Source organism: Culex pipiens, chromosome 3 (genome assembly GCF_016801865.2).
Source record: "Culex pipiens pallens isolate TS chromosome 3, TS_CPP_V2, whole genome shotgun sequence".
Classification (NCBI taxonomy): Eukaryota; Metazoa; Arthropoda; class Insecta; order Diptera; family Culicidae; genus Culex; species Culex pipiens.
Window position 1 is genome coordinate 19,758,241 of NC_068939.1, and position 15,621 is coordinate 19,773,861.

The 15,621-nt window shown below is 33.8% G+C and overlaps 2 protein-coding genes across 9 annotated transcripts in view; both read left to right on the forward strand.

Annotated features, from left to right (window-relative positions):
* The window catches only part of LOC120412866 (60S ribosomal protein L28), a 510,937-nt gene that overhangs the window by 291,051 nt on the left and 204,265 nt on the right, over positions 1-15,621 (forward strand). The window lies entirely within an intron of this gene.
* LOC120422922 (kazrin-like) overlaps positions 1-15,621 on the forward strand; it is a 225,603-nt gene that overhangs the window by 154,729 nt on the left and 55,253 nt on the right. The gene's annotated exons all lie outside the window — the stretch shown is intronic.

Below are 15,621 nucleotides of genomic sequence, written 5' to 3' on the forward strand. Positions count from 1 at the left end.
ATAATTTTGACCAATTTCGTCAGGGTCATTATTTTGGCCATGAAATGGGGTCCTTAAGCTAAAATTATTCTAAAAAGTTGAAATTTTGAAAGTTGATTTTTTTAATTATTTGATATACCCCCTAAAGGACTTTGTTTAAAATGGTTAGAACTATGGGATAATTTTGACCAATTTCGTCAGGCTTATTATTTTGGCCATGAAGTGGGGTCCTTAAGCTAAAATTATTCTAAAAAGTTGAAATTTTGAAAGTTGATTTTTTAATTATTTGATTTACCCCCTAAGGGATTTTACTATAATTGGCTAGAACTATTAAAATAATTTTGACCTATTTCATCGGGGTCATTTATTTCACCATGAAATGGGGTTTCAAGCTAAAATTAATCCGATAAAATTAACTTTATGGAGTTAATTTTTTTTTAGTTTTGTTATATTCCCTAACGGAATTGACTTATTTAATGAGAATTTTTGAAGTGTGAATAACAAAAACTGTTATTATTTTCACAGAGCGAGGAAGTCGGAGCTGACGTTGAATTTCGAGCTGGAGTGAGACCTCGGAGACTGCATCGGATTCAGCGAATTTTCAGAAACTTTTACTCGGAGTCGGAATCTGTGAAGTCGGGTATTTTTGGAGAGCTGAAATCGTCGTTGACGTCATATCCTGCATCCAGAGTCGGAGTTGTCTTCAAAGTATGGATTCAAAGTCGCTTGGAGGTACCCGACTCTGCAGCCCTGACTAGTACAGAGGAGTTATGGCAATTGCAGGTTTATTTGCAAATTACAAATAAACCAAAACAATAACTTTTTTTGTTATGGAGACATACCAGTTCAATAACATTTTTTGTTATTATGCTGCTCCACCTCTCCGCACAAAATAACAAATCTTGTTATTCTTTCATGATTCCTTCTGTGTTATTGGTTTGTTATTGTAATAACAACATAATAACAGTTTAAGTTATTCTTCGAACAAATCTTTGTTATTGATTTTTGTTATTTTAACAACTAATCCGATCATCCCAATAACATATTTCGATCTTCTCACAATATCAAAAACTGACCTTCCCAAGTTATTTCCGTCTGCTCGGGTAAACATATTTAACAAAAGAAAAAATAATAACAGATTGTGTTATGGACACTTAGAAACTTTTCCATTTGTGCGATTTATAGTAATTTTATTTCTAAGTCAGTATACCGAACGAATAACAAATTTTGTTATTAGGATAGTTTTTGAAATGTATAACATTTCCTCTTATTAGCGTGTTATTAAACATTTTCAATATAATATCACTTCAATACCATATTTTGTTATTTTATCAGAAACTGTTATTATTTTTTCTTCTTGAAGTTGAACTTCAGGATAAAATAATAACACTTTTTGTTATTTTAACAGGATTTGTTATTGAAATATTATTAATTTTGTTATTACCGTCTGCCCGGGAAACGCTCCAAATTTCAATTAATTTGGTTACACCAGTTAAAAGATACCCGAGCAGACGGAAATAACTTGAGAATAACATTTTTGATATTTGAAAATACTAGGCCAATAACATTTTATGTTTTTTATAACAAGATTTGTTATTCGTCGTTATGAATTTTTTGTTATTGGATTGTTATTGTAATAACAGATCAATAACACTTTTAGTTATTCTTTGAACAGATCTTTGTTATTATTTTTTGTTATTTTAACAACTAATCCGATCATCCCAATAACAGTTGGAGTTATTCTTCCATAACAAAAAATGTTATTTCCAAGTTGTGTTGGCTTACAACCAATATCAAACTAATAACAAATTTAGTTATGATAACATAAACTGTTATTAAACCCTTATGCAAAAATGGATTTTTCAAGAAGATTCCATAACATTTTCTGTTATTTTAACAGTTTTTGTTATTGAAATGGCATGAATTTTGTTATTACCGTCTGACCGGGAGAGTAAATTATGTATAATCAAAAATCTGAAAAGCACGTGTCACAAGTGTGTTTCTATAAGTAAAACCGAGCAGACGGAAATAACTTGGGAACAACCTTTTTTGATATTTGAAATACCAGGCCAATAAAATTTTATGTTATTTATAACAAGATTTGTTATTCGTCGTTATGATTGTTATTGGATTTTTATTGTAATAACAGACTAATAACATTTTTAGTTATTTTTTAAACAAATCTTTGTTTTTATTTTTTTTATTTTAACAACTAATCCGATCATCCCAACAACAGTTGGAGTTATTCTTACATAACAAAAAATGTTATTCCAGAGTTGTTACTTTATGTTATTTTAACAGTATTTGTTATTAAAACGGCATGAATTTAGTTATAACGGTCTTTTCGGGTATGTAATTTGATATGATTATCATAAAATTTCTTTTTTTTCGAAATCAAAATATTTGGCATTGTTAAAATTTCAGAGCTTTAAAAAGGAAACTTTTAAGCTACGACTCAGCAAGGGCAAACAATACTTGACTTTTTTTGTTGAGAAACTTTGAAAAATTTGGCGAAACAAATCATTTTAGATGCAAAAACGGATTTGTAACCAAAATGTACTTTTAAAACTTGGTAAAGTGGTTTTTTTTTTTTATTTTTCGGGTTTTGTTATCAGTGCTTGTTTGAAAATACGTGATTGTATTTAACTTCTCGATACAAATATAACACACGATTCTGCAACGAAAATTAAAAAAAAATGATTCAAGTAAATGACAACACTGTCAAGTATTTCTATCTATGCTGCGTCTTAGCTCAAAATTTGTGTTTTGTTGATTCTTCTAAAACAGTTCTTCTCAACCTTCTGAGGGAGGGGGTCTTCAATACTTATCTAGCTTTTTGATTGAGACTTCTATACATACAATTATTTTTTAATTTCTTGCGAAATTTGTGATTTTCTTTTTTGGTAACTGTTGAAAGCATTTTTTTCTTATCTGACATAAAAAATGTTTTTTTGAATTTTTCTATTGTTTGAAACATGAACAATTCTTAAATATTGTTGTTTTAATTTTACAAAATGACTGTACTTCATTTTTTAAAGAGAATTTATGTGAGTTTTCAGGTTTTGTTTAAAACATGAGCATTTCTCGAAAGTACACGCAACCCCCGATGGTTGGTCACTTTTCCGTTTGACACTTTTTTAGTTTGTACCCCGTTGGTTGGTCAAAGTCAAAATAAAAAGTGACAAACTGTCACTGTGAACAAAATGGTTGTTAGGATTTGTATGCTTTCGATTCATTGAGTACATTATTTATTCACTTTTTTTATTTTTTCAGGTATTAAAGAATTCTGAAACAACATTTCTTAAAAAAATAATGGTTTTGAACAAATTTGATTTTAGTGTAATGTTTGTTTGTTTAACTTTAACGAAAGCACCACCCGAGCAGACGGAAATAACTTGGGAATAACATTTTTTGATATTAGAAAATACTAGGCCAATAACATTCTATGTTATTTATAACAAAATTTGTTATTCGCTGTTATGATTTTTTTGTTATTGGATTGTTATTGTAATAACAGACTAATAACATTTTACGTTATTCTTCGAACAAATCTTTGTTATTATTTTTTGTTATTTTAACAACTAATCCGATCATCCCAATAACATTTGGAGGTATTCTTCCATAACAAAAAATGTTATTCCCAAGTTGTTTTGGCTTTCAACCAATATTATACCAATAACAAATTTTGTTAAGATAACATAAACTGTTATTAAACTCTTATGCAAAAATGGATTTTATAAGAATATTCCATAACATTTTATGTTATTTTAACAGTATTTGTTATTGAAATGGCATGAATTTAGTTACTACCGTCTGTTCGGGCATATTCATCAGAAATTCCATTGTCAATTTACAGGTTCTAGAATATTTGATAGCCATGCCAGATATACAGATAAATCTGTATATTACAGATTTTCTTAAAGCAATCATATTCAAAAATTTCAAAAATTTAGTAATAGCATAATGCTTAAATATGATTAAAAAGCTTAAATCTGCTGTTAAAATTTTGAAAATGTCTTCTATGGCTTTGAGTTCAACATGATACAGATAAAATACAGATTTATTTTTAAAGAAAATACAGATTTCCCATAAAATAATCTGGCATCGTTGTGGACAGCTGTCAAATTTGTTTAAAAAATTACGAATCATTGACGCAACATGGCTTATTTGGCCTTAGGGAAAGCCCCTACACTATTTATGGCAAAACATAATTCCAAAAAGTTGATTTCCGCGAGAGTTTCTCACAAGCTTCACACTTGTAAATTGATTGTTCTGCTGTCACTGCAAATAAATTATAATATTGTCCAAAGCCTGCCCCTGGCAGAGTGGCAGATGTGCCAAACCACACTTGTGTCATTTGCGTGTGAATTTACTTCCAATTGGAGAAGTTTCTCCAGTCCCTTTCTACCCAGAAACAGTCAAAAAGTCACTTTTGCAAAATCTCACATCTGCTGACAGCAAGTCACATGCTCCTGGCAACACCACACAGCTGGGTTGCCAGTTTGCGTGTGGCTTATCTCGTACACTTGCTCAGGATGAGTTCCGTATCTTTGGGGACCAGCTGCAAGGTAGTACGATAAAGTTTCGATTTCAGGGCTGGAGTATTGTTGCCGGGCAGACGGTAATAACAAAATTCATGCCATTTCAATAACAAATACTGTTAAAATAACAGAAATTGTTATGGAATCTTCTTGAAAAATCCATTTTTGCATAAGGGTATAATAACAGTTTATGTTATCATAACAAAATTTGTTATTGGTCTGATACTGGTCGAAAGCCAAAACAACTTTGGAATAACATTTCTTGTTATGGAAGAATATCTTCAAATTTTATTGGGATGATCGGATTAGTTGTTAAAATGTTTTTATTTGGACATTATAAATTCTGTCAAAACTTAAATTTGATCCAATTTTACAACGATCACGATTAAGAAGGAGCCAAAAAGTGACACTTCCCGGGCAGACGGTAATAACAAAATTCATGCTATTTCAATAACAAATACTGTTAAAATAACAAAAATTGTTATGGAATATTCTTGCAAAATCCATTTTTGCATAAGAGTTGAATAACAGTTTATGTTATCATAACAAAATTTGTTATTGGTCTGATATTGGTTGAAAGCCAAAACAACTTTGGAATAACATTTTTTGTTATGGAAGAATACCGCCAACTGTTATCGGATTAGTTGTTAAAATAACAAAAAATAATAACAAAGATTTGTTCGAAGAATAACTCAAAATGTTATTAGTCTGTTATTACAATAACAATCCAATAACAAAAAAATCATAACGACGAATAACAAATCTTGTTATAAACAACATAAATTGTTATTGGCCTAGTATTTTCAAATATCAAAAAACGTTATTCCCAAGTTATTTCCGTCTGCTCGGGTTCACCCTACAGAACTTCGGTCGAAAACGATTGCTGCAGGTCACAAGTCACTTCTAGGAGAACTCTCCCCCACCACTTTGGGTGTGCAGTGTGCACGTGTGCAATCAATGCCGACCGTCCCGGAAGTTTGCAATTTCGGGCACGGTCAGGTCGAGCAAGTAGGGGGACAACGCAAAACGGCTCGGGAAGACCCGGTCGGTATTGAACTTTTCACAAATATGACATTGCAACAAAAATCACATGAAGAAGCTTTTGTGTTCTTTAATGATTCTTTGTGGGTGGTGGGGTGCAAAAATGTGTGCTGTCTTCCTGAACAAAACGAGCAAGAAGCAGTTTGGTAATAGTTTCGTGTTCTCGTTTGAGCCTGCCTTGAAAAAAAAATTGCCTCCACGTGTGAGCCAGGATCAGAAAAAGCTTGCGTTTTGGACGAGGACGAGGGCGGGGTGCAAAGACTCACCATTGTTGGCTTTTGTCAGTGAGTTAAAGAAAGGCGGTCTGGTGGCATAAATCCTTGGTTCGTTTTTCACCAGTATTCCACTCAAAACGAAGGGAGCAGAGAAAAAATGTGGGAAATTGTGTCGAGGGAAATGAGCAATGGTGAGAATATGTGCGCACGTTTGTGAACACGCCCCTTACTAGCAGAATGGAAAACTTTAAACATTTATGATGGAGTGTCGAGGCTGCCCCTATTTTCGACCCCCCCAAACCTCACCCTCACCCTTATTTATGGCACATTTCATAGAGCAGAAAACTTGTTGAAGATATGAAAGTTTTTATCCCCCTCTTCACCTTCTTTTGACCCCAAAAATGTCCTGATTTCTGTGCCTGATCCTAGCAAAAAGAAAACGCCCCTGTGCGCCACTAAAGTGGTTAGAGAAAGTTTTTCACGAGAAGACTAATGATGGGAAATTTAACATACAGAGTTTTGAGCGGGTAGAGCTTTGCAATCTCCTTTTGTAGCTTACCAGAGGGAGGTAGAAAAGGAATCCACTTCCGGACAGAGAGATTAACTTTGAACATTGTAACTTTTTCCCTCCTGTGACGACATCGAGGTGATATTTCACCTTGTCTGAGGTGTTCTTAACGGTGCACATCAACCAGAGCTTTTGCACCCAGATTTTTGTTACAGACATTTTAATATCTTCAAAATTACGGGTACTATTGAAATATTTTTTTATTCATCCCGTGAAGTACTGTCCACAAAGTGATTTACAACAAAGTTTGACAAATTTTACAATCCCGTTGTTGCAGGATTGGGTTCGTAAGTTAGACAATTTTGGAATAAGAAGACAACAACTTCCTTCGTTGCTGTGCACCCTTAAGGGACATGAAACCTTGGTACACAGAAAAAAAATCATGGTAATATTACATCTGGGAAGGGGTACATCTTTTATGTCAAAAAAAAGGTGTAATTTTACCTCTGGAAATGTGTAATTTTACCACTTTTCTGGTGTAATGTCACTTTTTCAGTCTAAATTGAGGTAAAATTACATCATAATAGAGGTAATATTCAACCTCCCAAAATTACAGCTTCCAAATTTACATTATTTTTTCCTGTGTAGTTCATAAGAATTCTTCATAGGGGAAATATACCCATTTTAATCCTAATAAGCAGTCGTGTTTGAATGATGCTGGATAATCTAGAGTGTTCCTTGAAATTTACTAAAACCAAGTACACCAACGAGGATAGCAACTTTTTGTGAACATTTCCGTTGATTTTCACTTTTATTTAAAGTTATGCTATTCCTTTTACAAGCATTTGAATAAAATGTTCCCCAAATGCATTCTAATCAGTCGAGTGCATTAGGCCACGCCCATTTTCCTATTTTCAGCTTAATGCTTTTTTTTTCTTCCAGCGCTCTTTTGGATCTGCTTCGTGCTGCCAAAATTGATGAAATTTTAAGCGAACACTCATGAAAAGTAGCATTTATAGACCAAATTTCCTGGCATCACTGGCTCACTCCAACAGGCGCTGCTTGTGGTGTTGGTGGCCACCTTTTGTTCTTTATTTGCCTTCGCTTCTCGCTCGGTTTTCTTCAGCCTTCGATTGGAATGGGTAGTCAAAATTGAAACGTCAAAAGACTTGGCGCGTTTGTTTTTTTTATGGCGCTTGCTATTTTTTTACATGTTTCGGGATTATTTTTCAAGTGAGTGACTAACTAATAGGCAAAAGAACATGTTGCCGGTAGTTGGAAGCAATTTTATATCTTAAGCGTTTTGAAATCGTTAGCGCAAGTGAAAAGTTATTGATGGCGACTTTCGTTAAGCAGTTAACCTCTCATCTTGCGTGTGGATGTGTGTGCCACCAAAATGATGAGAAATGGTCTCGCAAAATACAAATTATGATCAAAAGTGCATTAAATTTGATCTTTTTGGCCAGTAAATGGCATAAATTTGCGTGCTTACTCGAGGCGGTGCCGTTGCTGGTAAGTTTATAGCCTAAATAGTATTTTTGGAGCTTTAATCGAGCATCAAACTCTTGATATGACGAAGATAGGGGGTTTGATTAGAATGGATATATTTCCCCTATCGACTCAGAATCATAAGTAGTACAGGTGTGCGTTCCTTTAATATTCATGTTTGATACAGAAAGGAAAAGCTTAGAAAATAATTGCCATAAACCGTGTCATTTGCGAAATTGTCCCAAAATACAGCATTCACCGAAACCAGCTCATTTCGTCCCAAGCACCTATTTTCGGTCCAATTTAAGCTCAATTTAACTAGCAACATCACGCCTCTGTCCCAGCTCGATTTTCTCACACACAAAAGAGTCCTTCGTTGGCAGAGGCTCCTTTATTACATTGTCCGTGATAAATAAACACTCTTTAGCGCACTCAATTTTGAACCCCTTCACCCCCACACCAACACGTGACACTTGGCGCAGCAAGGGTGCTTTCTACGTTAACAACCCTTTTTCTAGTCGGAACGCCGCCAACCGACGAGGACCCACTTGACGATAACCAAAAAAGAGTCTAAAATTTAAACATTTGCACACAAATTTCAATCTTTTCTTAACAGTTTTTTGTTTATTTAAAAATATTAAAGCAAAAAAGCCAAAAAAATATATTGCTTTAAAAACAAAATTGTGGCTCACAATCTTTTCCCATGAAAAAAAAATCAAAAGCACTCTCAATTTCCATGTAATACCATCTTTTGATCAGCATACTTCCCTGAAAAAAGGTCCGCAGTCTGTTTACTTTGGAACTCAGCAACAAGCTCGTTAGGGCGAAAACCCAGAGTGAAAAATCGGGCCGTTCCCCCCTCTGACCCCATCCAGCTTTGAAGTGCACCCTGAAAAAGCTTCTCAAGAGCTTTTCCCCCATCCCGCAAACCACTAAAGCTCAAGATTGTTTGAATATAATCAATCAGCTCCCTTGCTGTACCATTACAGTAAAGTTTTCACCTTCAATACCCTGGAAAATTATCATAATTTTCAATAATTCAATCCGATGAAAATTACCCCTCCCCGACAAAGAGCGCAGAGGGGGTGCCGCCCGCGAGTCATCTCCGTTGCGGCAAAAAGCTAAAAACTTGGCTGTCAAAAGTGAGAGGACTCTATTTCATTACGCTGCCACCCAAGCCAGCACCGCCACCTCAAGTGGCAAGCAAATTCATTTACAAAGTCGAAAATGTGACGTCGATAAACTTTTGGTGCCTTTTTCGGGTCGGTTTGGAGGGGACCCCGAGTGGAAGCTGCTGGTGAAATGCGAACGCAATTTGTTAAATGTGATAACAATGTTTGTTACTTTTAAGCATTTTTTTTATCTTTTTGTCGTGAAATCAGTTTGTACCAAAGCAAACACTGACAAAATTTGTTATTATTGAATCGAAAAATACACAGTATGATGAACAAATTTTGTTATTTTTGAATCACTTTTTCAACTCGGGATGACACCCCCTAGTTCATCCACACTGCTCATCACCAGATGGATAAAAGCACTCTTGACGATAGAACAACCGAAGGATAGGGAGGGGTGAAGGGCAGTTTGCAAACACCCCCCCCCCCCCCCTCACTACCCTCCCCCTTTCCACATTCCCTTAACCGCCGTTAGAATAATCACCGTTGGTTGTTTGGCTGAAGGGTGACGGCAAGCGCGCCAAATTTCAAAGGTCGTTGTCGACGACGGGAGTAATCTTGAGTTTTGGATCTTGTACGTTAAAAACACCACCATCGGGATCCACTTTCCGCTTCACAGCAGCTACTCGCTTTATCAAATTTCATGATGATGGCGATGACGTGGTGAAACTTTGGGTTTTTTTAGGGTTTACTACCTTACGCGGCGTAATTGTTTTAATTCAGTACCTGCAAATGCAGTTATGTTGCGTATTTCGAAAAATATTAGCAGAAACAACTGGTTGGAACTAGGTTAAAGAAATTCTGGCAGTATTTTCCAAGAAGTGTCCGGTTTCGCTCGGACTGTCAAGTAATCAGAAATTATGTATTAAATACCCGAGCAGACGGAAATAACAAGGGAATAATACTTGTTGATCTTTGAAAATACAAGGCCAATAATAAGTTATGTTATTTATAACAAGTTTAGTTATTCGCCGTTATGATTTTTTTATTGGATTGTTATTGTAATAACAGAACAAATCTTTGTGATTCTATTTTGTTATTTTATTAACTAATCCGATCATCCCAATAACAGTTGGAGTTATTTTTCCATAACAAATTTTGTTATGATAACATAAACTGTTATTAAACTCTTATGCAAAAATTGATTTTACAAGAATATTCCATAACACTTCATGTTATTATTTTGTTATTACCGTCTGCCCGGGTACTTCGTAAAATACAAGCAATTTAGATAACTCAGCCGCAATTGGAGTAATATCTTTTAATTTAAAATAATTAATAGCAAAATCATCCAAAGTTGTTTAAATTTGTAGAATCCTATTCCGACTTCTGAGGTATGAGCGACCTTACACCGACTCCGATTCTAACTCTGATTCCACCTATTCGGAATGTTTTATTAATGGTTGACGAATATGATTTTTAATGAATGGAGGATGTTTTGAGAAATTTTATTCTAATTATTGCAATCCCGAACAGACGGTAATAACTGAATTCATGCCTTTTCAATAACAAATACTGTTAAAATAACAGAAAGTGTTATGGAATATTTTTGTAAAATCCATTTTAGCATAAGAGTTTAATAACATTTTATGTTATCATAAAAAAAAAATGTTATTAGTCTGATATTGATTGAAAGCCAACACAACTTGGGAATAACATTTTTTGTTATGGAAGGATAACTCCAACTGTTATTGGGATGATCGGATTAGTTGTTAAAATAACAAAAAATAATAACAAAGATTTGTTCGAAGAATAACTTTAAATGTTTTTAGTCTGCTATTACAATAACAATCCAATAACAAAAAAATCATAATGGTAAATAACAAATCTTGTTATAAATAACATAAAATGTTATTGGCTTAGTATTTTCAAATATCAAAAAATGTTATTCCCACGTTATTTCCGTCTGCTCGGGATGATTTTTTGTTTAAAATCATCGAAAAAAAATCGCAAGGTAATAGTTTTTAATGCTTTCTCATACCCATTGTAGCTTTAAAATTTAATGAGTTGAAGAACAAAAATGTCAGATATTTTTGCAGAAAACACAAAGTTTTAAGTTGTGTTGTTTTTAACTAAATTGGAAAATATTTTTAAGGATCATAGAAGTTTAAAACTTTTGTTTTTTTCATTTTCAAAATAATTAATTTTAGACCAGACCAGAGTGATTTCAGACCGATTGACAAGTAACAAATGAAACTTGTGTTTTCCATAAATTTATCAATTTATAAGATCCTTTTTCAAAAGATAAGCAAATATTTTTTGAGTCATGATTTTACTTAAAATCACTAAAATTTTACCTTGTAATTCAATATTATATTTACTATATTTTACTTTCTCAGATAATTGATGAAAACCACTGAAGAATTTGCCTAAATTTTCGTTTAATTAAAACATTTTAGGAAAATTTTCAAAATATTATCAAACTATGATAAGCCTACGGATTTCTTTCATTTTTTTTGTGAATCATTGAAGAGAGCCAAAAATTAAAATACAAATTAGATTTCAATATTAGTTCATCCATAGAATCGATTTGATGTCGTGAGAAAAATTGTAGAGTGTTGTTTTTGGAGATAAAATTGATTCATAAAAAAACCTCATGAAATATCAACATATGAGCTGTAATGAACGACGGATGTTTTTTTTTGCCTTGGAAGGAAAAATAATTTATTTATAAACCTGATTTTGACAGTTCTGACAAGTTCAAAGGATTGAGTGGCAACAAAATGTATTTGAATGCATATTTTCAAAGTCTTGATTCAAAAAAAAAACAAAATATTGTTTTCGAAAAGATTGGAAAATTTTACGAATGTTTCATGTTTTAATATTGAAAATCGGACCATTAGCTGCTGAGATATCCGTGTATCTAGTTTTTACTCAATAGTCCTCAACAATACCTACAACTTTTCCGAAGACACCAATTGATAAGAATATTCATTCAAAAGTTACCCATGTTTGAATATGTACGTACCATTATTGTATGGACAGCTGCCAAAATTGTATAGAGGCTTGTATGGGTGAGCCAATGACACAAAATAGCTTCTTTGTAATAGAGAAAGCCTCCACAAAGTATGAGCCAAATAAAAAAATACAAATAAAATCCATTTTGTTATATATTTTTTGGACGAAAATCAAGCTTAAATATCAAGCCAAAAGATAAGACCCGTATTTTTTGTTTGACGAATTGGAGCGGCCCAAAAAACTGCATTTTTTGATGATCTGTGCAAAAAAACATATTTTTTTAATCTCCGAAAAGGCTGAACAAATTTTAGTTCGTTACGTTTCAAAAGAAGGTGATTTGTTGGGCCTTTTCATGAAAAATACCAAGACATTTTGAAAACATAGCTGAATTAAAAAGGTTTGTTTTTGAGAACTCTAAAATTGCCCTTACATCACTTTTCTCTAAAACTCAACCATGAATTGTCACGTTAAAAAAACAGATTTTTGAAAGTTTGCTCTGATGCTTTCTACAAATTTGGTCGTAGAAGGCGTAGATTATGGGATAAAATTTTTGTGTTTTCTACAAAGTTGCTTGGATTGACAAGCACAATAACTTTCTAGAAGACAAAAGATTTCCAAAAATATTTTTCGGAAAATTAATTTTCCACCGAATTTTGCGATCTAGAAGACCACTTTGCTTTGTTTGAATGGTTGACATAAGAAAAAAAGTGATTCGATTTTCAACGACAAAAAATTAAATTTCTGTGAACTTTACAAATATCTTCAATAGCGTAAATTCTATAAACTGGTCCAGATTTTTTAGACAATTTTATATAAACATCCCATTTTTTTTGGACAAGGTTCAACCCACAAGTTGCTGGCCGGCAACGAAATTATCGGAAAGTATAGATTGCATCAGACTTGGAATTAGCTGGTACAGCTTAGCTCAGTCACAGGTGGTGGTAGACCTCTCGCTGCTTCCAATGACCCATTTCAGAATGGTAAAGTACTTTTTGTGGAATTATTGCCTCGTTGAATACAACAACTTTTCACATATATATTAATAATCGGCTACGTCACAATCCTAGCTACGGGGAAAAATAAGAGATTATAATTAATACACTCCATCAATGCACTCGAATCCAATTTATTACCGCCGCCGAGAGTACGTGCTGTTTGCCGGGCGATCAAAAGTGATTCCAAACATAATCGGCTTAATTAGCAGCGCGCTCCCCCCGAGACCGGAAATTAAAAGCACTCGAATCGCACTATCGACGACTTTGTTTTTGTGTCAATGTTTGAGCAAAGTTGGTCAAAAAATATTCAATCCAAAAATAAGCAAACTCTATAATCCGCAACTGGAGCTTTCCAGGTTTAGTTCGGTGGGCGTTTCGGGCGATTAACGACCGGGGAAAAGCAATTTTCCTGCGAAAGAGAGGGTACTGCTGGCTTTGATTTTCCAGCTCGATGCTCGTGGCGTATGTATGCTAATGACTTTCGGACCGGATTTTCCGAAACTTGCTGCCAAAGGTAGCGTTGTTGGTGTGGAGTGCGCATAAAAGGGTGGAGGGAACCCCTTTAAGTTGGGTGAAAGTTCTTTGGCCTCGCCTGGGTGGAAAATTCAGATGGGACGAATTATTTACTTAAAAATTATTTAATGTCGAAGCCCTTCAAAGTACAAAGGAAATTAATTGTAAAAATTGTATGAAAATATATTTAAAAATCAACCGTTCTCAAAAGTTAGTCAAGATTCCCTCACACACTCACCCCCAGAAGGTGCTTGACTGGATATGATTTCCAATTCAAATCAAAGGGAAATTCACTCCGCAAACATTCACACACACACTCAAACCATTTCACTTAGTTTGTGTGTGAGTCTGTGTGTAGCATGCAAAATAAAATCAGTAGGATATTTCAGCATTGCCAAGTTCGCAGCAAACGAGAGCAGCTTTTCCGAGGGAAGAAGACATTCACTTTCTTGGTTCATACTTTGGTTGTTGATAAGGATTCGTGTCAGTGTGTGTGAACCACATACACACACACGACCCAAGTTCATATCTTTGAATGAGCCAGTAATTTGATTTAATCGGTTCGCAGCAGCAGTGGGGCCAAACGTGGAAATCGTGTGTGTGTTTGGGTGTTCAGGATATAATCAAATCAGCAGCCATAGAGAGAAAACTCGAAATGTGTAATTGGAAATGATGAACGATAATTGATCCTTCCTGGTTGAGTGTGGGAGTTTCTATGAAGGTGTTTTCTATGAAAAGGGGGATAGGGAAGGGCCAAATGATTAATTTTAATTCAATTTGTTGGTGGGATATGTATAATTTTCCATTTTGATTACGATTCGGGAAATACGACAAATTTGATTTGTTTGAAAGTTGAAATAAATATGGTGTGATTGCGATGTTATTGAATTATGGACCTAGTGCTTTTGTTTTATTTCAGATTGTGGAATGATAAAATGGTACAATGTGAAGGTTTTTATTTTTTGTCATGATGTATCTTCTTGATATTCAAATAAATACAATTAAAACATAATTTCAAAGCACCAAGTTGTTGCTCACTGTTTAAATTGAAACTTCTTTGTTTGTTAAAGATACATTACAGTTTATGTGCTTAAACTAGAATCCTAAATTTTAAAGATAACTTGTTTTTCCAAATTACAGAAATCAAAAACAAAAATGATCAGAAATCTTCCCAAAAGTTTCATTTTTTAACAGTGACTATCGGTCCAATAGTTACCGAGATATCGTCAGTTGAAAATTACTTCTCAAAGTAATTGCCCGTTTTTAAAGTTCCAAAGAGAAAATTGTAGGAAATTCTCTAAGCATTCCAAAAATATTTGTTTCAGGGTAACTTTTCTTTCAAAAAGTATAAAATGCAAAAAAAGAAAACGTAAACCTAAAAGTAGCTGTTACTTGGAAAAGGAAAATTTTATCAAAAAAAAGTACAGTACTTTTAGATTGCAAATTTAATTTTGCTCCTTAAAAAAATATTTTTAATATTTTGTTGTACAGGTTCCGATACCTTCAAACAAGATTTTTTTTCAAAAACACATATCTCCTAAATCAGATTTTGCACCATCACTATGGTGACAAGAAATATTGAAAATTTTGGAAAATCTCAAGGGGTTACATACATGTAGAAAATCATAAAATTTCATGTTACAGAAAGTTCACTAAATTCACTAAAAAGATGATTTTCAATCACTCCTGAAAGTTTCATGAAGATATTTCGTGACTGAACTGAGTAAGAGACGATTTAAGTTCACTATTTTGCCATGCGCAAAGCGAACTATCAAACTTTGTGAACGTTTTTCTCTAAACACCGAATTGTTTTTCGGGTGCCACGATATCTCGAGATGGGATAGACCAAATTGGCTGAAATTTGGGATGAAGACTCCCAAGACATATCCCGTGTGCATGACCAAGCCCGATTTTGAAATTTAGCTTTTTAGAAAAATACAAAAATCAAATACTGACGATTTTTTATATGAAATTTTGAGCTAGTTGGTCAAAGTTGAGATATCGTGACACCCGTTTTTTAAAACTGCTAACTTAAAATAGCTATATCTCGACAATGGTACACCGAAATATCTTCATATTTATTTTTTTAATAGATGAAAATGTATTTTTTAATCTCCTGCAAAAAGATTAAAAAAAGTTTAAATGTGTGCTCATACCAACCTCTGACATTTTTGACGATTTACATGCATGTAACCCCTTAAGAGAAAC